Raw genomic sequence first — 13,537 nt, 5'->3', positions numbered from 1 at the left:
GTTGAGGTGGTGTTGGCTGCGAGGGAGCTCATGTAGACGTTGAAGAGAATCGGGCTGAGAGAAGATCCTGTGGTACGTCGCAGATGACTTCGGTGGCGTCGGATCTGAACGGAGGGAGGCGGACTCTCTGGGTTCTTCCGGTGAGGAACAAGATGATCCATTCCAGCGCTTTCTCTCGGATTCCGATGTTGCTGAGGCACTTCACTAGGGTTCGGTGGCAGACCGTGTCGAACGCTGCGGAGAGGTCCAGGAGGATGAGGGCCGCTGTTTCCCCGTTGTCGATCAGGGTTCTGATGTCGTCGGTGGCAGCGATCAGGGCGGTCTCGGTGCTGTGGTTGGCCCGAAATCCGGACTGCGAGTGGTCGAGGGATCCGTTCGTCTCGAGGAAGGCGGCAAGCTGTTCGTTGACGGTCTTCTCGCTGACTTTGGCCGAAATAGGAAGGAGCGAGATGGGACGGTAGTTCTTGAGGTCGGTGGGGTCCGCCATTGGTTTCTTCAGGAGGGCCGTCAGCTCGGCATGCTTCCAGCTCTCCAGGAAGGTGGCGGTGTGGAAGGAGGAGTTGATGGTGTCTTGGAGATGGGGTGCGATGGTGGCGGCGGATTTGTTGAAGACATGGTGTGGGCACGGGTCGGTTGGTGATCCTGAGTGGATGGAGTTCATTGTGCGGGTGGTGTCTTCGGTGCTGATCGGGGTCCAGTTGCAGAGGGTGGTGGTGGCGGGCATTGGTTCGGTGGTAGGGTGCGTGGTCTGTGAGTCGAGGCTGTTGTGTATGTCGGCGATCTTGCAGTGGAAGAACGAGGCGAGGGAGTCGCAGAAGTCTTGCGTGGGAGTGATGTTGTTGGTTCCGGCGCTGGGGTTGGAGAACTCTTTGACGATGCTGAAGAGTTCCTTGCTGTCGTGGGCGTTGTTGTCCAGTCGTTCTTTGAGTGCTGTCTTCTTGGTGGCGCGGATCAGTTGATGGTGTTTGCGGGTGGCGTGCTTGAGGGCGGTCCAGTTGTCTGTGGTGTGGTCGAGCCGCTAGGCTTTCTCGAGGGTGCGGCGGTTCTTCTTGGATTCCTTGAGTTCGTCGGTGAACCAGGGGGTTTTCTTGCTGCCGGGTCTGCTGGGAGGGTTCTTTAGTGGTGCGAGGTCATCGGCGCAGGCGGTCAGCCACTTGGTGAGGTTGCTGGCTGCTACGTTGGGGTCCGTTGTGCTGGTGGGAGTGTTATGGCTGAGGGAGGCGGTGAGTTGCTCGGCGGTGATCTTGCTCCAGCTGCGGCGGGGGACCCGTTGCGGTTGGTGGTGGGTCGTAGTTCTACTGAAGCTGAAGTGGACGCAGCTGTGATCTGTCCAGTGGAGTTCGGTGGCGTGGCTGAAGGAGACGTGCTTGCTGGATGAGAAGACGGGGTCAAGTGTGTGTCCGGTGTAGTGGGTGGGGTGTCTACCAGTTGCTTGAGTCCGAGGTTGGCGAGGTTGTCCAGCAGGGCGGTGGTGTTTTTGTCGTTGTTGTTCTCCAGGTGGAAGTTGAGGTCCCCTAGGAGGATGTAGTCGGCGGAGGGAAGGGCGTGCGGGCTGATGAAGTCTGCGATCTCTTTGCTGAAGTGCGTGCGTGGTCCCGGTGGTCTGTAGATGAGGGTGCCTCGGAGGGTGGTCTTCGGGTCGGTGTGTATCTGGATGTGCAGGTGCTCGGCGGCGGAGAAGGTTTTGTCGGAGTTAGTCGAGATGCGGATGGTGTTTTTCTGTACGATGGCGATGCCTCCTCCAGTCTGGTTGACGCGGTCCTTCCGGGTGATCTTGTATCCGTCCGGGATGGCTGTGGCGATGTCGGGCGCTGAGGAGGCGTTCATCCAGGTTTCGGTGAGGAAGGCGACGTCCGGAGCAGTTGCGTCGAGCAGGTCCCAGAGTTCCACGGCGTGCCTGTGGACGGAGCGGGTGTTCAGCAGGATGCACTTCAGGTGGTTGCTATTAGTGTTGGAGTCGGCGGGGGCGGTGCAGGTCCGGTAGCAGGTTAAGCGGCAGGCTGTACAGGAGAAGGGTCCGTTGGTGCCTCTCGGGGTGGCTCGGTAGCAGGCAGGGTTCCGGCCGGTATTGAGTGCGTTGAGAGTGGCGTCGTCGTAGGTCTGTCGTGAAGTCTTGCATCAGCGGTGGGGGCCAGGGGTCCTGGCGCTGGGCGCGGTCCAGGCACGGACGGGTGCAGACGGGCTTGCCTTTGGCGCTCCTTCGGCGCACAATCGGCGCGCCCGCTGCGCGTGCGCACGGTCGCCATTTATGGCTAAGTGCGAGGGAGGGAGGAGCAGCTTGGAGGCGGGAGCGGGGAGGGCACAGAAGCAAAGGGGGCGTGTCTGCACTAGCGGCGGTGGGAAGCGGGGAGCGGGGCAGGTGGGCGCAGGGGGCACTGCAGGGCAAACTGCACAGGGGGGCACAGAAAACAAAGGCAAAAGGGACAAAATAACAAGGAGACCGAATTTAGATACAACAAAAAAACACAGTAAATGCAGGAGAAAACACCGAGCGACGGCGGGGGCGTGGTCAGCAGGAAGGCTCAGCGAGGCTGAGGGCAGCGGCAGGCGGGGAGCACACGCTACAGCTGGGGGTCGTGCGGCGCGGGGGTTTCCTAAGGATAGGTCACCTTACTTACTCCTTCCCAAGTATTAGGCTTAGGTCAGGTACATCGGGGTAGGCGTAGTTAGAAGCACCAGTTGAGTATGTTAGTCAATGGTTTTATGTATGTATATATATTCTATCTATTTTAAAGTATCATATGGCTAAGAAACCATATCTATGCTTTTACAGTATTATTTCATAATACTACTTTTACTGTACGCACTTTACTTCATAATAAGTATTACAATTGTGGCAATTCATTTCTCTTGCATGAGAAAGAAGGCTGCTCAATAAAAGAACACCTTTTTATTAAAAACGCCTGTCTCTGTATTTCTCTGCACTCTGGTGAAACTAAGTATGCACGATTGACTGAGTGAAATAGCTTCCTATTGTTTTCACACAACTCTAGAGATACACTCTATTCTGAGGGAGCAAAGTTGTCATGTTTGTATGGTTTTCAGAAGCTAATCCCTTCTTGTCTAATCCGGAGAGTTAACTCTTTCCTGAACATTCGAGAAAGTTTCTAGCGACCTCTGAGCTTGCTGGCGAAACTAATTAAGTCTAATATAGTCAGTAGAGACCTAGTCGACCTCAGTCCTACGTCTACACTGCTGTTTATATTATTCCAATGCGCAGAACCTATTGGGAATATAGGAACTACACTACACCAGAGGTGCAAGAGTCTCATAAATGAGGCCTTCAGCATCTTATGAGTTAGATAGGCACCATACGCCCTTTTCAACTGAAGTTACAGATCTCTCTTTATAGGTTGAGTTTTGTTTATAATATATTCTGTGTTATGGTAACTGCTAACTCAGAATACTTTATATTCGGCTGACCCTCACTCACTGACAAAAACACCCTGGGGTGCCAAGGCCTTAGCATCCCAAGCCCTAACAGCAGGAGGACTTACTGGTTTGCACATGGTACATTGCACCATGCCTCTTTATCTTCAAACCTCGGATACTGCCTTTACTTGAAATATTTGTGTCATGATTTATCTGATTCACACTAATGAAACATTATTGTTGTCATTGTTTTTAATTCCCTGCAATTCTCTTTTGGTTGTAGTATTCGCTGTTTTATTTCAAATTTAAATGCAATGCATAGCTCTACGACATGTAATGGTTTTAATTAATCGAACATGAATAAATAAATAAAAGAAGTCAAAGCACTGTCAAGCAACGTCAGTTCCTTTCTTCAGTATTCAGCCTTTCCTAATACAGATGCCAGTAACCAGACTGCGAAGGACATATGTCTTCATAGTAGAGAATAGAAATACATCAATGTTTGCTCATGTGCGTCGTATTTTAATCTTTAACCTTTAACATATTTGTTTCTGGCGATAAATGTGTGATTTAATCTGGGGTCACCTATAATCTAATTAGTTTACATAACAATAGGATTATGCTTGGTTTATTCACATCAGGAGTAGAGAAATTATGTTTTTCATTTTCAATAAATAGTGCTTGTTAACAGTATTTTACTGAATGGTTATTTAGAGTAGTAGCCAAGTATTTGCTATTCTGAAATTTTGAAGAGAATTATCAATTCTGAAATGGGGCTTTGAACTTGTTATAATTTTAAAATCAGCTCTTATTTTTTCAATGACTGTCTGTACCCAGTAACAATTTCACGTTGCTTTTCAGTTGTACCTGAAAAGAATATTACAATAGTACTTTACAAGAATACTTTGGCAATGAAAATCCAGGCAGTGATTTAGGTATTTGGCATCTGTAGAGTGGGTGTACATACAGACACTGAAGTAATGCATGTTCTTGGTCATTTTCAGCAGGAATACATACCTTTTGCCTCAAAAGCATTCATTATACAGGGACATGATATAGTTGAGATGTAGGCACACTGATAAAAGAAAATAAACATAAATCCTGAAGCCCTGTTTCTATTTGGGCCCAGCTCCTGCTACCTTTGAGGCCAGGGGTGACAAAGACAGTATCTCATGACATAATGGGAAAGCCAAAGGTGTCAGCTGCTACCTCTGGTGATCCCCAGTTATTGTCCATGGCAGTATTCAACCACTGGTCTTCCATTGCTAGGACACAGACATAGCACTGCCATACCCCCGATTGTTGACATGCAACACCCACCCACTGTTCCACCTACAGTGCACCTCAATTCTGGCCTGCAGACCTCCACCCTATGCCATGACCTCTTGGTCCCACAAAACACAAAAATACAGAAAACCTTCCCAATGCTCTTGCAATACACCACACGCCCAGGTTTTGTAGCGGCCTTTCAGGCAGTCTGGCACTGCCAGATGGGCCAGTTTGGAAGGGCCAGTGTGTGGGCCTTTTTGTGTGTCCTGTGACAGAACCAAGAAATAAACTGCCCATGCATTGACCCTTTAAAGCTCACCCATCTGGCAGTGTCAGGCGGCCTGAAAGGTCTCTCCAACACTGACCGGTATTGCTACTTCAGTACTAGGAACCGCATGCTACTCTGTCACACACTTCCATACTGACCTTCTGCGCTCACCACTGTACTCCAGCACTAGGGCCCACATGGAGCTCTGCAATACACTACAAAGCTGACTTATAGCACCCATGCACTGATGTTTGAATACCAGGACCACACACACTTCTGCCAAACATCTGAATCATTATCTGTGGCATCTCTGACCTACTACTTTTTCACACACATGCAGATATTCCATATCACCTTAATTCTGACATTAATACCCACCCACTGGTATTCCAGGACTGAGAGACACATGAGCTATCCCATACTCATTGCTAACCCGCAACGAGTACTGGATCGCATCAGCAGTGCTATAATACACCTCATTCCTGACATGCAGCTTTCACCCATTGCTCTTCCTGTGTTGGGACCAACATGCAGCATTGTTATACACCTCAATCCTGACATGCAGTCCCTAACTTCCTCTCTTTAGCTAATGTGACAGACATGTAACTCTTTATACTCCTCAATCGTAACATGCAACTGTAGGAAGCTGACTCTTTATATAGTATACTAAAAAGAGGTATGCTGTGTAAAGAGTCCAGGTATTCCTTGTAAGTGGACAGGGGCTTGCTTTAACAATCCAAAGGTGCTCTATTTGTGATAGGGTAGTCGAGCAGCCTTAGGCTTATCATAGGGGAGGGTTAGGCGCTTGTTGCATTCACAGATGGAATAAATTATACACATACTCAAGAAGGAGATCCACACCAATATAGAAAAATAAAACATTTGGTTATATATATATATTTCAACACCAAAAACTTTGTAATTGGGTAAGTACTTTTTGAGTTATCACATTTACAGATTTAAGCAAAGTTAGCAAACAATGCTTTTTACCTTGCAATGCTTTTCTATGGGAAAAGAAACATTTACTGCATGCAGGTATTTGCAGTGCAATTGGGAGAAGTTGGCCTGATATATGATGTTTCCAATTCTGGAATCACCTTGTATCAGTCCAAACAATCCCTTATGGTGTCTGGTTGTAAGTCAACCTTGTTAGACAAGCTATCCTAGGGGTAGCATGGACTAAGCAGCCTTAAAGGCTTAACTTAAGAGGTCGTGTTAAGCGAGCTGTTTTACCACATACAATCCTGTAATATCAAATGAAAGGACACCACACAAGTATATATTATAAAAATATATGCGTTTATTTCTAAAATAATCCCTAGTACTCTTTATGAGCAAAGGGGCACAAGCGTTAAATCAAAAGCACAGTATAACATACAAAGTTGCACAATTATGGATGAAGGCGGGTGGCCACTCAAACCATATACTAAAAAAATGGTATAAGAGATACCAATCGAACAGTGGTTAGGCCTAGGGCCTAGGGAATCGCTGGGAGCAGTCTGGACTAGCAATGCTGAAGTCGAGAAAAGCCAGCAGGATTCTTGAGACACTAGAAACACGAGAGTCCCCTGATGGAGATCTCACCCTTCTGTTGCCTGGGAGGATTATGTGTTGGGTCCTGGGGAGGTGCTGGCCCTCTCCATTCACCAGTAGGTCTAAGTTTGCCTGGTTAAGCCTGGCAACTATAACCCGGTTTACCCTCTGATCCTGATTCTCAGGCTCCTCTATCTCTGAGCCTTCTTCCTCCTCTTCCTCCTCCTCTTCTTCATCTTCTGGAGAAATCTCATTCTCAGGGGAGTTCACCCCCTCTCCTGTCTCTAAGGGAGCCTGACTCACCTTATCTAAGTCATCCTTTTCCAGGATGGCTATCAGGGAAGGAATGGTAGGGCCTCTGCCCTTTTTTAGCCCCCTTGCAGTGCACAAGCCACCCAAGTCTTTGTGGCTAAGGTTGTCATATCTGGAAGTTGCCTTGGTAGGGTCAACTGTCACAGGGACAGAGCCTGAGGCTCCACCTGCATCAGACATGACTGCTAGTGAGGTGTAAGTGGTGCACTTACCTACACTAAGTGCTTTCCTACTGTACCTTGCTATTGAGTTGTAGTCAGGGTGTGCTAATCCCGTTAATCTACAACTACTAAATTCAGTAGAACTTAATATGCTAAGCTTTTGAGTTATATGTACCTAAGGTACTTGATGTGATCTTTCAATTTGATAAAAGATTGCAATGGTAAAACAACAGCAAGCTCAAATCCGCACCGCTGCGCACCAATGTGAGATGTTTGCCTGATATATGATGTTTCCAATTCTGGAACCACCTTGTATCAGTCCAAACAATCCCTTATGGTGTCTGGTTGTAAGTCAACCTTGTTAGACAAGCTATCCTAGGGGTAGCATGGACTAAGCAGCCTTAAAGGCTTAACTTAAGAGGTCGTGTTAAGCGAGCTGTTTTACCACATACAATCCTGTAATATCAAATGAAAGGACACCACACAAGTATATATTATAAAAATATATGTGTTTATTTCTAAAAGAATCCCCAGTACTCTTTATGAGCAAAGGGGCACAAGCGTTAAATCAAAAGCACAGTATAACATACAAAGTTGCACAATTATGGATGAGGGCGGGTGGCCACTCAAACCATATACTAAAAAAATGGTATAAGAGATACCAATCGAACAGTGGTTAGGCCTAGGGCCTAGGGAATCGCTGGGAGCAGTCTGGACTAGCTATGCTGAAGTCGGGAAAAGCCCGCGGGATTTGGGTGAAGCACGTAAAGTGCGGCTTGCACCAATGCAATGTCAATGGTGCGTAAAAGTTACACAAAGTTAGTTTAAGGATACTTCTGCTGAACCTAGAAGAACAAAACTTAAGACACAGACCCTAGAGGTGTGTACCAGTGTGGGAACACCGGCGTTGAAATGTTACCTCACCCACAGGAAGCGGGTGCACATGGTCGAAGTGGCGTCGGGTTTTGACACGCAGGCTCTTGGTGCTTGGAGCTGAAGATGCTGCAGGCGATGGGAAGAAGAAGTGTCCGGTGTGATCCAAGGGTGGATCGAAGTCAAAAAGTATCTGAAAGCAGAGGGGACAGAGTCTGGGTCACTCAGCAGTGACCAGGGTGGAAGCAGGACGGAACCAGGCAATGTCGGGCGCAATCAGATGGTTATTGAGGAGCTTCTCTCCGCTGTCACGTTGGCTCTGGAGTATCTGCGACATCCAGGAGCAGGTCACGATCTGTCCCACGCAGGCTCTCGCCGTCAGTGCCATCGGCTTCAAGATTGGAGCAAACAGCACTTGGCAAAAGCAATCCACGCGGAACCGGGAAATTGCTTCTCACTCAGACCAGGAGGGTCAGAGCGGGGGCTCCTTTTCACAGGAGCTGGTGCAAATCTGGAGCAACCAGAAAAGCAAGTCGGTTTAAGGTTTTCGTCGGCACAGTGGCCACAAGCCAGCTGGCAAGTGACCGGACCAACGCGTCGAGCCAACACCAGCAGAAGGGCCCCACGCAGCACTCGTGGAGTGTGGAGGGAGTGGCTTCGGTGCAAGAGTAGCTCAGGGTTGGGGCTTCTCAAACCCTGGTGTACAGCTTTGAGGGTCACTCGTGGGCTGCACAGTCAGCGTCTCGTGGCCTTTTCACGATGGCGTGCCCCACGCTTCCGGTCGCCTCCACGGGTCTCAGCTCTGCAGGGACTGTGGATCGGGTTGGAGGAAGGCAGGCAAGCTTGATCTCAACAATCTCTGTCGCTCGAGTTCCGGCGGGAACTGCAACAAAGCAAGGGTCGAGGTGCTTGATGATGCCTGTTTGCACAGGGTGGTCACTCCTTGAACACAAGAGAGATTCTTCAGTCTTCTACATTGAGTAGGATGTCGAAGGGTCCAGAGTTTTGTTTCTTATGTTTCTTCAGGATAATCTGAGTTGCATTGGCACTGCTCCCACTCTTATTCGAATCTGGTGGGCTGGATTACCTGCTAGGTCCCCTCCTATGGGTTGAGGAAATAGAAATTTTACATGGCCAATGTGTCCCCTGCTTGTACCCCAACGTTTAGTGTATATGCATGTCACCCATGCATTTTCCCTCTGTGGCCTGAATAATGAGGCCTCTGCATTTGCGTCCCACATTAGGTTGCCAGTTACCAAGTCTTTCATAAAAGAAATGTTAATTCTGCACTGAGGCCCATGTGGCCTATGTGTTTGCATTGTGCACGTTTAATATATCGAGATGAACCCATTTTGTGGCTCAGCCTGAGCCAGTCTCCGAATTAGGGTTTCAGGCCTCCAGACACTCTGAGAGCTGCAGCTATGTGTCCCTGAACTCGCATACTTTTTGCTGAGCCGAGAAGGGCCCAGCCCGGGGTGCCAAGACAGTATTTTGCACAACAGTTATCTGCTTACTCTACAGAATCACATTCCTTCCTGGTGAAGAAGGTAAACAGAACCCGTCTGCAGAGATAGGGCCTAGCCTTTCTGTCTCCGTTTAAGTGATTTGCAGAGCTCGCGTCCATAGAAAGCTCAAAGCCCCCACGCAATGAACGAAGAAATATATGCCCACACCGGCTCTTTGTGATGAGCGACCTTTGCTTCAGATAATACATCCCCGGGCCTAAGATATCAGATAATACCAGACGTGCAGGTCGCCCTGACACTGAAGGCCTCCCTACCAGACCGAAAGTCAGCTCCCCCCAGTTACACGTCAATTACACGTCATGATCAAGTTGCGCACACAAGAAGGGTAAAGGTTCCAGCTGGCCATGCAACCCCACTCCATGTATCCACCCACCTATGACTCACCTTTGACTCCTCAAGTGAACGCCCACATGTACGCCCTCATGAACGCCCACATGCTCTTATCTCTTTCTTTCTCTTGCTCTGCCTGGAGCGCTCCTCCTCCTCTATATGCAATTGAATGTATAAATATTGTACTCTGTGAATAAAGTTCAGAAGACCCTTCCTGAACCTTAGTTGTGATGGAACCGATTCTCCCTTAACTCGAGTTATTGAAATAAAGCCCTTTTGAATCGGACACCACAGACTCTGCCTCTCATTTAATGCATGACCCTTTGTTTAAGTATAGAAATTATGACAGGGTAATACTTTATTTACCACATAAATCTGGCACCCGAACAGGGACAAATCCCCTTCCCCACGCGCCGGAGATGTAGGTCCAGCCCTTGCCCCCTACTACAGCCGTGACGGACTTCAAAGTGTACACGCCAGCGGGACTTCCCGCTTACTCCCTCAGGCCCACGAGGAGGACGGACTGCGACCAGGCATCCACACGAGGCGGTGAGGATTGCGGATCATCCCAACCAGAGCCCAACCCGTGAGAGAGCAAGGTCCGAGGTTTACGAAGGTCCACCTGTTCCGCGGCGCATGCACAGTATCAAGTTTCCGAGGCCTTCAAGTTCTGCTTCCCAGTGAGTACCACTATGGGGAATGCATAAAGTTCAAGACGGGTTCATTTATTTGAGCACATTAAAGACGTGTCTGTTCACACGAACACGGTAAAGACGGGTCCATTTCGGTGGGCACAGTAAAGACGTGTCTCTTTACGAGACCGGTATGGTTGTGCTGTATTCCAGTGCATAAAGTTAACTGTTTTCAAGTACATAGAGTTAAACTGTATCTGTTTTAGTGTTTTAGTGTTTTGGTGTTAATGATTGTTTCAGTCAGACTATTTTTGTGTGTATTGTGTTTTCCTGCTTTCCCCCTGCTTTTTGTGTTTTCATTGTGTTGGTTTCAACATGCCACTGTTTTCGAAATTACGTCAGATAGGGACCAGGAAAGGTATATTAGAAGAGTCAGTTAACATAACGCCTAGAGACACACCTGGTCATTATATGTATAACAAGCACGGGCTAGATGCCATATTGTTTTTAGACTTATGGGTAGATTACACAAAGGATTTAGAGGAGAAGTACAGATGGCCTGCGTCGGGAACGTGGGATTCTGAATGCATTATTAGAGTAGAGGAAGCGCTATGGAAAAAGAAATCAAGACCCTCTCAGAAAGATGCCATTGAGTTATGGCGCAAAGAGTCACATAGGAGAACAGTGAAAGAATTCCACCAAGCAGAGAGAAGTAAACAAGCAGCGGAAAAAGCCAATGAAAAAGAACTGCGGGATGAAGGGAAACGGGTCAAGGTAGAACAGGCTGGTAGAGAAAGAAATGTCGTTGTTGCTGGTATGTATCCCGTCCTCTCAGAAGAACTAGCTAGAGTGACCCCCTTAGAAACACCCCGTAGGTCGCGAACGCCACCACCTGTACCATATAGAGTACGTAGAATAAAGCCAACAGCATCCGAGGCTTTTATCTCCTCCTATCTAGAAGAGTACCCACCAGACTGCGTAAACGCAGATTTCCCTCCACCCCCATCAGCGGATCAGCTCCAACAGCTCCGGCAGATCGTGAAAGACGACGTAGGACAAGGGGCCGTAGGGGGAGGGGGGCCAACGCCTACTGTAGATGTAGCAATCCCTCACTTTAAATACGATCCAGAACCAGGAAAGGGCTCAATGCTCGTGATTTCACTAAGACTAAGACAAGCCGTCGCCTATTTGGACACACTACCAGATATGAAAGAACATCTAGATAATATATATCGTTTCATTAGGACGGGGGAGGGACCCGAGAGTATAGAACAGGCCATGGAACACAGAAAAGTAGGGGTTAAGAACCACATCCTCCGTTTTATGATTAACTGCCTGATCAGGGAACAAGACGAAGGAGACGGGGATGTAAAGCCTGGTTTGATAGAATGGAGTGACAACATAGATGCCGGTCGGCATGATAAACAGGGACAGACAGATAGCATGTACAAGAAAATACGAAAGGAAATACTAGCAATACACAGAGTAGAGTCTGACGAGAAGAGTGGGTCATCAACGGAAGAGTTAGAGTTAGAAAACGAGGCGAAGGACAAGATAAATTATGTAGGCAAAGCACGACAGTTTGACAGGCCCAAGTGTCTCGACTACCGTAAACAGGGGCCGGCTATAAAAGAAAGATATTCCCTTGAAAATTTATTCCAAGCCACTGAAAAAGCACTGAAACGACGGATAGAGAGCGAGCGATCTCACACCCCACACGAAATGGAATTGGCCCGGTCAGCCACCCAGTGGGTGTCCAATTCTAATATATATAGCAATGATATAGTGGCTCAGACTTTCTTGAGCCTTCCGCCGAACGAACAGCGTTTGGCCGGTATTTACATGGTCCAACATTTGATAACGTTGTATGAGCATCAATATTCCGATCCCGGTCCATTGTATAAATTACTGGACGACATAATTCTAGACAGATGGACAGGCCTGGGTACTGACTTAATTAATATCATCTTGGATCAACGGCATAAGTACTTGAATTCTCTGACCACATGCATGCTTCCCGCCCCACACCACGACAGAAAGCACCTATATGTAGACAGACAGAACCCCCTGCGAGAGGTACATCCCGTCAAAAATGCAACTGGTGAGCTTCAACGAGTGTATGTTTACACCCCATTGACGAAATTAGAAATACTGGAAATGAAAAAGATGTTGCCCTGCCATGATAAAGACCCGGGGGGGTTTCACCGAGAATTAAAAGACATTCTCCGCATCGGAGATTACACGTACGCTGACATTCTGAAACTATTAAAAGTACTGTTGCCTGCAGGTATTTATGAAAAGCTTAAGGAAAAAGAATGGGAGGTGGGAGAGAAAAAGTTAAGTTGGGCAGAATTGGAAACAGAGGATAAAGCCAGGCTTCCGGGGGTTGGTCTTGGTGACAAAGCTAGAGAACTACCTGAACTCCTAATACAGGTTTTGCCGACACTATTGATTACTAAAAAGGAAGATTGGGATGCTATTTCAGCTTGTAAACAAAAACAAGATGAGGACACAAGCGATTTCTATTCTAGATTCGAGAAATGCTTTACTATTAATAGTGGCCTTAAGCCCGGTAGCGAATCATATCCTCATCTTTTCGTGAGCAAACTAGTAGAGAATTCCCTACCCCAGATCAAGAATAGAGTACTGGAGGTTGAGAGTACTTGGCAAGCAAATAGCCCTTCACAAATGTTGCAGATGCTACAATATCACCAGAACAGGATTAGAGAAGATCAGGATCAGGAAAAGAGACGCATGAAAGAGACAAAAATGAAGGTGCTGGTTGCACAAACGGTACCGGCAAATACGAACAAAAATGGCACGATACCTGTCAAGGGGAACTGTAATTATTGCAAACAACCAGGTCACTATGTAAAGGAATGTGCTGTCCTGAAACACAATATAGCTACAGGCAGAACCAAAGAACGACCACACATTCCTAGGCAAAATAGTACGCAAAATAGCACCCAACAGAACACACAACAGACAGTAGCGACATTTCCACCCCCACCACCGCCAGTACATGCCACACAACAAATGTATCAGTACACACAGTCAGACTATCCAGAATACCAAGCATTCTCATGAAACAGCCTTCAGAGGGAAGTTGGCTTGCCCCTTATTGAGGTTCCTGTAGATCAAGAGGGTCCGTATGTACATAGTCGTGTACTGGGACAGGACAGAAAGTTTCTGATTGACACAGGGGCGAGCAGAACTACCATCAGTCATGACGAGGTTCCAGGGGCACCCCTCTCGGGCTCA

The sequence above is a fragment of the Lissotriton vulgaris genome, chromosome 2_1 (genome assembly GCF_964263255.1).
Source record: "Lissotriton vulgaris chromosome 2_1, aLisVul1.2, whole genome shotgun sequence".
Lineage (NCBI taxonomy): Eukaryota > Metazoa > Chordata > Amphibia > Caudata > Salamandridae > Lissotriton > Lissotriton vulgaris.
Note: the sequence above shows the minus strand (reverse complement) of the source record.